Source organism: Arachis ipaensis, chromosome B5, assembly GCF_059453495.1.
Source record: "Arachis ipaensis isolate K30076 ecotype BB chromosome B5, ASM5945349v1, whole genome shotgun sequence".
NCBI classification, from domain to species: Eukaryota; Viridiplantae; Streptophyta; class Magnoliopsida; order Fabales; family Fabaceae; genus Arachis; species Arachis ipaensis.
The window spans coordinates 42,453,470-42,462,605 of NC_142440.1; the positions used below are offsets into that span (position 1 = coordinate 42,453,470).

At 36.9% G+C, this 9,136-nt stretch overlaps 1 non-coding gene across 1 annotated transcript; it reads left to right on the plus strand.

Annotated features, from left to right (window-relative positions):
- The first annotated feature begins 6,212 nt into the window (after positions 1 to 6,212).
- On the plus strand, positions 6,213 to 6,320 carry LOC148563981 (small nucleolar RNA R71). Its single transcript, XR_015884762.1, has one exon. It is a non-coding gene; the product is annotated as a small nucleolar RNA R71 (small nucleolar RNA).
- The last annotated feature ends 2,816 nt before the right edge of the window (positions 6,321 to 9,136 follow it).

The window sequence follows — 9,136 nt, forward strand, 5'->3', positions numbered from 1 at the left end:
TCAGAATGGACCATCCTGGATATATTCTATGATGGTCTATCTGAATTGGCTAAAATGTCATTGGATACTTCTGCAGGTGGATCCATTCACCTAAAGAAAACGCCTGCAGAAGCTCAAGAACTTATTAACATGGTTGCTAATAACCAGTTCATGTACACTTCTGAGAGGAATCCTGTGAGTAATGGGACGCCTATGAAGAAGAGAGTTCTTGAAATTGATACTCTGAATGCCATATTGGCTCAGAATAAAATATTGACTCAGCAAGTCAATATGATTTCTCAGAGTCTGAATGGAATGCAAGCTGCATCCAACAGTACTCAAGAGGCATCTTCTGAAGAAGAAGCTTATGATCCTGAAAACCCTGCAATAGCAGAGGTGAATTACATGGGTGAACCTTATGGAAACACCTATAACCCCTCATGGAGAAATCACCCAAATCTCTCATGGAAAGATCAACAAAAGCCTCAACAAGGCTTTAATAATGGTGGAAGAAATAGGTTTAACAATAGTAAACCTTTTCCATCATCCACTCAGCAACAGACAGAGAACTCTGAACAAAATACCTCTAATTTAGCAAACTTAGTCTCTGATCTATCTAAGGCCACTGTAAGTTTCATGAATGAAACAAGGTCCTCCATTAGAAATTTGGAGGCACAAGTGGGCCAGCTGAGTAAAAGGATCATTGAAATCCCTCCTAGTACTCTCCCAAGCAATACAGAAGAAAATCCAAAAGGAGAGTGCAAGGCCATTGACATAGTCAACACGGTCGAACCTGGAGAGGAAGGGGAGGACGTAAATCCCAGTGAGGAAGACCTCCTGGGACGTCCAGTGATCAATGAGAAGTTTCCCTTTGAGGAACCAAAGGAATCTAAGACTCATCTAGAGACCATAGAGATTCCATTGAACCTCCTTATGCCCTTTATGAGCTCTGACGAGTATTCATCTTCTGAAGAGAATGAGGATGTTACTGAAGAGCAAGTTACCAAGTACCTTGGTGCAATCATGAAGCTGAATGCCAAATTATTTGATATTGAGACTTGGGAAGATGAACCTCCCTTGTTCACCAATGAACTAAGTGATCTGGATCAACTGAGATTGCCTCAGAAGAAACAGGATCCTGGAAAATTCCTAATACCTTGTACCATAGGCACCATAACCTTTGAGAAGGCTCTATGTGACCTGGGGTCAGGAATAAACCTCATGCCACTCTCTGTAATGGAGAAATTGGGAATCTTTGAGGTACAAGCTGCTAAAATCTCATTAGAGATGGCAGACAATTCCAGAAAATAGGCTTATGGACAAGTAGAGGACATATTAGTAAAGGTTGAAGGCCTTTACATTCCTGCTAATTTCATAATCCTAGATACTGGAAAGGATGAGGATGAATCCATCATCCCTGGAAGACCCTTCTTAGCCACAGCAAGAGCTGTGATTGATGTTAACATAGGTGAACTAGTCCTTCAATTGAATGAGGACTCCCTTGAGTTTAAAACTCAAGGACATCCTTCTGTAAACATGGAAAAGAGGCACAGTAAGCTTCTCTCAAAACATAATCAACCAGAGCCCCCACAGTCAAACTCTAAGTTTGGTGTTGGGAGACCACAACCAAACTCTAAGTTTGGTGTTGAACTCCCATATCCAAACTCTAAGTTTGGTGTTGGGGAGTCTCAACAATGCTCTGAACATCTGTAAGGCTCCATGAGAGCCCACTGTCAAGCTATTAACATTAAAGAAGCGCTTGTTGGGAGGCAACCCAATTTTTATTTATCTAATTTTATTTTTATTTTTGTTGTTCTTTCATGTTTTGTTAGCTTCATGATCAGGTGGAGTCACAAAATAAATAGAAAAATCAAAAACAGAATCAAAAATAGCAGAAGAAAAATCACACCCTGGAGAAAAGACTTACTGGCGTTTAAACGCCAGTAAGGAGCATCTGGCTGGCGTTCAACGCCAGCACAGAGCATAGATCTGGCATTGAACGCCCAAAACAAGCAGCATCCTGGCGTTCAGACGCCAGAAATGCACACTGAGGAAAGCTGGCACTGAACGCCAGAAACAAGCATAGAATTGGCGTTCAACGCTAGAAACATGCTGCATCTGGGCGTTGAACGCCCAAAACAAGCATCAGTTCGGCGTTTAAACGCCAGAATTGCATGCAAAGGCATTTTACATGCCTAATTGGTGCAGGGATGTAAATCCTTGACACCTCAAGATCTGTGGACCTCACAGGATCATCTCAGGATCTGTGGACTCCGCAGGATCCCCACCTTCCCTCCTCATAATCCTAGATTCTTCCACATCTTCTTCTTCTTCTATTCTTTCTTCTTTTGCTCGAGGGCAAGCAACATTCTAAGTTTGGTGTGGTAAAAGCGTAGTTCTTTTATTTTTCCATAACCATTGATGGCACCTACGGCCAGAGAAACCTCTAGAAAGAGGAAAGGGAAGACAAAAGCTTCCATCAAGGGTCTATAGCTCAGTGGTAGAATATTTGACTGCAAATCAAGAGATCCCTGAGATACCTCAGGGGATACATTTTCCTCCACACAATTATTGGGAGCAACTAAGGGTGGAACATCAAGAGCACTCCATCACCCTCCATGAAATTAGAAAAGATCAAAGAGCAATGAGGGAGGAGCAACAAAGACAATGAAGAGACATAGAAGAGCTCAAGGACATCATTGGTTCCTCAAGAAGAAAACGCCACCATCACTAAGGTGGACTCATTCCTTGTTCTTAAACTTTCTGTTTTTCATTTTCTTATGTTAAATGTTTATCTATGTTTGTGTGTTTATTACATGATCATTAGTGTCTAAGTGTCTATGCCTTAAAGTAGTGAATATGAATCCATCACCTCTCTTAAATGAAAGATGTTTTTAATTCAAAAGAACAAGAAGTACATGAGTTTCGAATTTATCCTTGAACTTAGTTTAATTATTTTGATGTGGAGACAATACTTTTTGTTTTCTGAATGAATGCTTGAACAGTGCATATGTCTTTTGAAGTTGTTGTTTAAGAATGTTAAATATGTTGGCTCTTGAAAGAATGATGACAAGGAGACATGTTATTTGATAATCTGAAAAATCATAAAAATGATTCTTGAAGCAAGAAAAAGCAGCAAAGAACAAAGCTTGCAGAAAAAAAAAAGAAAAAAAAATAGCGAAAAAAAAATTTAGAAAAAAAAAGAAAAAGCAAGCAGAAAAAGCCAAAAGCTCTTAAAACCAAGAGGCAAGAGCAAAAAGCCAATAACCCTTAAAACCAAAAGGCAAGGGTAAATAAAAAGGATCCCAAGGCTTTGAGCATCAGTGGATAGGAGGGCCTAAAGGAATAAAATCCTGGCCTAAGCGGCTAAACCAAGCTGTCCCTAACCATGTGCTTGTGGCGTGAAGGTGTCAAGTGAAAACTTGAGACTGAGCGGTTAAAGTCAAGGTCCAAAGAAAAAGAAGAGTGTGCTTAAGAACCCTGGACACCTCTAATTGGGGACTTTAGCAAATCTGAGTCACAATCTGAAAAGGTTCACCCAATTATGTGTCTGTGGCATTTATGTATCCGGTGGTAATACTGGAAAACAAAGTGCTTAGGGCCACGGCCAAGACTCATAAAATAGCTGTGTTCAAGAATCATCATACTGAACTAGGAGAATCAATACCACTATCTGAACTCTGAGTTCCTATAGATGCCAATCATTCTGAACTTCAATGGATAAAGTGAGATGCCAAAACTATTCAAGAGGCAAAAAGCTACAAGTCCCGCTCATTTAATTGGAGCTATGTTTCATTGATAGTTTGGAATTTATAGTATATTCTCTTCTTTTTATCCTATTTGATTTTTGGTTGCTTGGGGACAAGCAACAATTTAAGTTTGGTGTTGTGATGAGCGGATAATTTATACGCTTTTTGGCATTGTTTTTAGTATATTTTTAGTAGGATCTAGTTACTTTTAGGGATGTTTTCATTAGTTTTTATGTTAAATTCACATTTCTGGACTTTACTATGAGTTTGTGTATTTTTCTATGATTTCAGGTATTTTCTGGCTGAAATTGAGGGACTTGAGCAAAAAATCAGATTCAGAGGTTGAAGAAGGACTGTTGATGCTGTTGGATTCTGACCTCCCTGCACTCAACGTGGATTTTCTGGAGCTACAGAACTCAAAATGGCGCGCTTCTAGTTGCGTTGGAAAGTAGACATCCAGGGCTTTCCAGCAATATATAATAGTCCATACTTTGGCCGAGTTTAGATGACGTAAAAGGGCGTTGAACGCCAGTTCTACGCTGCTGTCTGGAGTTAAACGCCAGAAACACGTCACAAGCCAGAGTTGAACGCCAGAAATACGTTACAAACTGGCGTTCAACTCCAAGATTGACCTCTACACGTATAACATTCAAGCTCAGCCCAAGCACACACCAAGTGGGCCCCGGAAGTGGATTTATGCATCAATTACTTACTTCTGTAAACCCTAGTAACTTGTTTAGTATAAATAGGACTTTTTACTATTGTATTAAACATCTTTTGATCAGTTTTATGCTATCTTAGACTTTCATGGGGGCTCATTCGGCCATGCCTGAACCATTATCACTTATGTATTTTCATACGGTAGAGTTTCTGCACTCCATAGATTAAGGTGTGGAGCTCTGCTGTTCCTCAAAGATTAATGCAAAGTACTACTGTTTTTCTATTCAATTTAACTTATTCCGCTTCTAAGATATTCATTCGCACTTCAACCTGAATGTGATGAATGTGACAATCATCATCATTTCCTATGAACGCGTGCCTGACAACCACTTCCGTTCTACCTTAGATTGAATGAGTATCTCTTGGATCTCTTAATCAGAATCTTCGTGGTATAAGCTAGATTGATGGCAGCATTCATGAGAGTCCGAAAAGTCTAAACCTTGTCTGTGGTATTCTGAGTAGGACTCTGGGATTGAATGACTGTGACGAACTTCAAACTCGCGAGTGCTGGGCGTAGTGACAGACGCAAAAGGAGGGTGAATCCTATTCCAGTATGATCGAGAACCTCAGATGATTAGCCGTGCTGTGACAGAGCATTTGGACCATTTTCACAAGAGGATGGGATGCAGCCATTGACAAGGGTGATGCCTCCAGACGATTAGCCATGCAGTTACAGCGCATCGGACCATTTTCCAGAGAGGATAAAAAGTAGCCATTGACAACGGTGATGTCCTTACATAAAGCCAGCCATGGAAAGGAGTAAGATTGAGTGGATGAAGACAGCAGGAAAGCAGAGGTTCAGAGGAACGAATGCATCTCTATACGCTTATCTGAAATTCTAACCAATGAATTACATAAGTATTTCTATCCCTATTTTCTATTTATTATTAATATTCGAAAACTCCATAACTATTTGATATTTGCCTGACTGAGATTTACAAGGTGACCATAGCTTGCTTCATACCAACAATCTCCGTGGGATCGACCCTTACTCATGTAAGGTTTATTACTTAGAAGACCCAGTGCACTTGCTGGTTAGTTGTATCGAAGTTGTGAATGAAAAACGATTTATTAAGACGTGCGTACAGAGTTTCTGGCGCCGTTGCTTGAGATCACAATTTCGTGCACCAAGGACCTTGTTTCATTCATGAAACTTAGTGTGGTCTTGGATAGATCAGAGACTATGGTTGCCAGGCCAGAATGGCTCTGTTCAGAATTCTCTGTCTGTTGCTGAGAAGATGATGGAAAAGGCTTGCTATTGTTAAACCTATTTCTTCCACCATTATTATTGAAGCCTTGTTGAAGCTTCTGCTGGTCCTTCCATGAGAAATTTGGATGATTTCTCCATGAAGGATTATAGGTGTTTCCATAGGGTTCTCCCATGTAATTCACCTCTGCCATTGTAGGGTTCTCAAGATCATAAGCTTCTTCTTCAGAAGATGCTTCTTTAGTACTGTTGGATGCAGCTTGCAATCCATTCAGACTCTGAGAAATCATATTGACTTGCTGAGTCAATATTTTGTTCTAAGCCAATATGGCATTCAGAGTGTCAATTTCAAGAACTCCCTTCTTCTGAGGCGTGCCATTGTTCACAGGATTCCTCTTAGAGGTGTACATGAACTGGTTATTTGCAACTATTTCAATGAGTTCCTGAGCTTGTGCAGGGGTTTTCAGATGAAGAGATCCTCCTGCAGAATGGTCCAATGACATTTTTGACAACTCAGATAGACCATCATAGAATATACATATGATGCTCCATTCTGGAAGCATGTTAGTAGGACACCTTTTGATCAGTTGCTTATATCTTTCCCAAGCATCATAGAGGGACTCACCATCCTTCTGTCTGAAGGTTTGGATTTCCACTCTAAGCTTGCTCATCTTTTGAGGTGAAAAGAATTTGGCCAAGAAAGCACTAACCAGCTTATCCCAAGAGTTTAGGCTTTCCTTAGGTTGTGAATCCAACCATGTTCTAGCTCTGTCTCTTACAGCAAAAGGGAAAAGCATAAGCCTGTAGACCTCGGGATCAACTCCATTGGTCTTGACAGTGTCACAGATTTGCAAGAATTCAGCTAAAAACTGATGCGAATCTTCCATTGAAAGTCCATGAAACTTGCAATTCTGCTGCATTAGAGAAACTAATTGAGGCTTAAGCTCAAAGTTGTTTGCTCCAATTGTAGGAATTGCGATACTTCTTCCATAGAAGTTAGAAGAGGGTGCAATAAAGTCACCAAGCATCTTCCTTGCATCTCCACCATTGTTATTGGGTTCGGCCATGTCTCCTTGTTTTTCGAAAATTTCTGTTAGGTCCTCTCCAGAGGGTTAAGCTTTAGCTTCTCTTAGTTTCCTCTTAAGAGTCCTTTCAGGTTCAGGATCAGCTTCAATAAGAATGTCTTTATCCCTGTTCCTGCTCATATGAAAAAGAAGAGAATAGAACAGAAGAGGAATCCTCTATGTCACAGTATATAGATTCCTTTATGTGAGTAGAAGAAGAGAAGAATAGAAGAAGGAGAAGAGAAAAATTCGAACACAGAGAAGAAGAGGGGGTTCGAATTTTGAGTGGAACAAGAGTGTTAGTAGATAAATAAATAAATAGAGAGAGATGAGAGATAGAGAGAATTCGAATTTTAAATTAAAATAAAAAGAAAAATATTTTTGTTTTTATTTTAAAAAAATTCAGTTATAATTTGAAAATTAAAAAGAGAAATAAAATTAAAATTAAAATTTAAAACAATTAGTTAATTAAAATAAATTTTGAGAAAGAGGTTAGTAATTTTCGAAAATTGGAGAGAGAGAAGTAGTTAGGTAGTTTTGAAAAAGATATGATTGAAATAGAAAACTTTTTAAAATCAAATAAAAAGTCAAGTGGTTAATTGAAAAAGATTTTGAAAATCAATTTTGAAAAGATAAGAAGTTAGAAAAGATTTTGAAATTAAGTTTTGAAAAAGATATGATTGAATTTATTTTGAAAAATATTTGAAAAAGAAATTCAAAAAGATTTGATTTTGAAAATTGAAGTTGATTACTTGACTAACAAGAAACTAAAAGATATGATTCTAAAATTTAAAGATTGAACATTTCTTAATAGGCAAGTAACAAACTTTAAAATTTTTTTTTTGAATCAATCACATTAATTGTTAGTAAAGATTTTGAAATTATGAAATGAAATTAAGAAAAAGATTTTGAAAATCATTTTTAAAATTTTTGAAAATCATAAAAAAATGAAGAAGATTTGATTTTTGAAAAAGATTTGAAAATGATAGAATTTTTAAATTGAAAATTTGATTTGACTCATAAGAAACAACTAGATTTTAAAAATTTTTGAAAAAGTCAACTCAAATATTCGAATTTTATGAGAAGAATAAGGGAAAGATATTTTTTTGATTTTTTAAATTTTTAATGAAGAAAGAGAAAAACACAAAAAAGACACAAGACATAAAAATTATGTATCAAAACAAGAAAAATATGCAAGAACACTTTGAATGTCAAGATGAACACCAAAAACACTTTGAAGATCATGATGAACATCAAGAACATAATTTTAAAAAATTTTTAAGAAAAGAAAGACATGCAAGACACCAAACTTAGAAATTTTCAATGTTTAGACACTAAAAAATTGAAAATGCATATGAAAAACAAGAAAAGACACAAAATAAGAAAATGCAAAGATCAAACAAGGAAAATCATCAAGAACAACTTGAAGATTATGAAGAACAAAACTCAATGCATGTGTTCTTCGAAAATTTAGAGAAAAAAATCAAAATATGCAATTGACACCAAACTTAAAAATTGACACTAGACTCAAACAATAAACATAAAATATTTTTGGTTTTTATGATTTTATTAAATTTTTTTTTTTGGATTTTTCGAAAATTATTTGGAAAAAGAAAAATAAGGATTTCAAAATTTTTAATAAGAATTCCAGGAATCATGCAATGTTAGTCTAAAGCTTCGGTCGAAGATTTTAGACTTGGCTTAATAGCCAGCCAAGCTTTAGCAGATCATTACATTCAACAGCAAGATTGATAAAAATCAACAAGCTCTTGTGATGATAAGTTGAAACCTCGGTCCAAAAGATTAGACATGGCTTCACAGCCAGCCAAACTTCAACAAATCATCATGAAACTCTAGAATTCATTCTTAAAAATTCTGAAGTCATAGAATAATTTATTTTTTTTGAAAATTTTTTGAAAATAAAAATAATAAAAACAAAAAGCTTAAAATTAAAATAAAATTACCTAATCTGAGCAACAAGATGAACCGTCAGTTGTCCAAACTCGAACAATCCCTGGCAACGGCGCCAAAAACTTGGTGCACGAAATCATGATTGTTCATTCCCCAGCAACGGCGACAAAATCTTGGTACGCACATTCATAATCTCAATTCTTTTTCACAACTACGCACAACTAACCAGCAAGTGCACTGGGTCGTCTAAGTAATAAACCTTACGTGAGTAAGGGTCGATCCCACGGAGATTGTCGGCTTGAAGCAAGCTATGGTCATCTTGTAAATCTCAGTCAGGTGGATTCAAATGGTTATGGAGATTTGATAATTAAAATATAAATAAAATATAAAATAAGATAGAGATACTTATGTAATTCATTGGTGAGAATTTCAGATAAGCGTATGGAGATGCTTTGCTCCTTCTGAATCTCTGCTTTCCTACTGCCTTCGTTCAATCATTCATACTC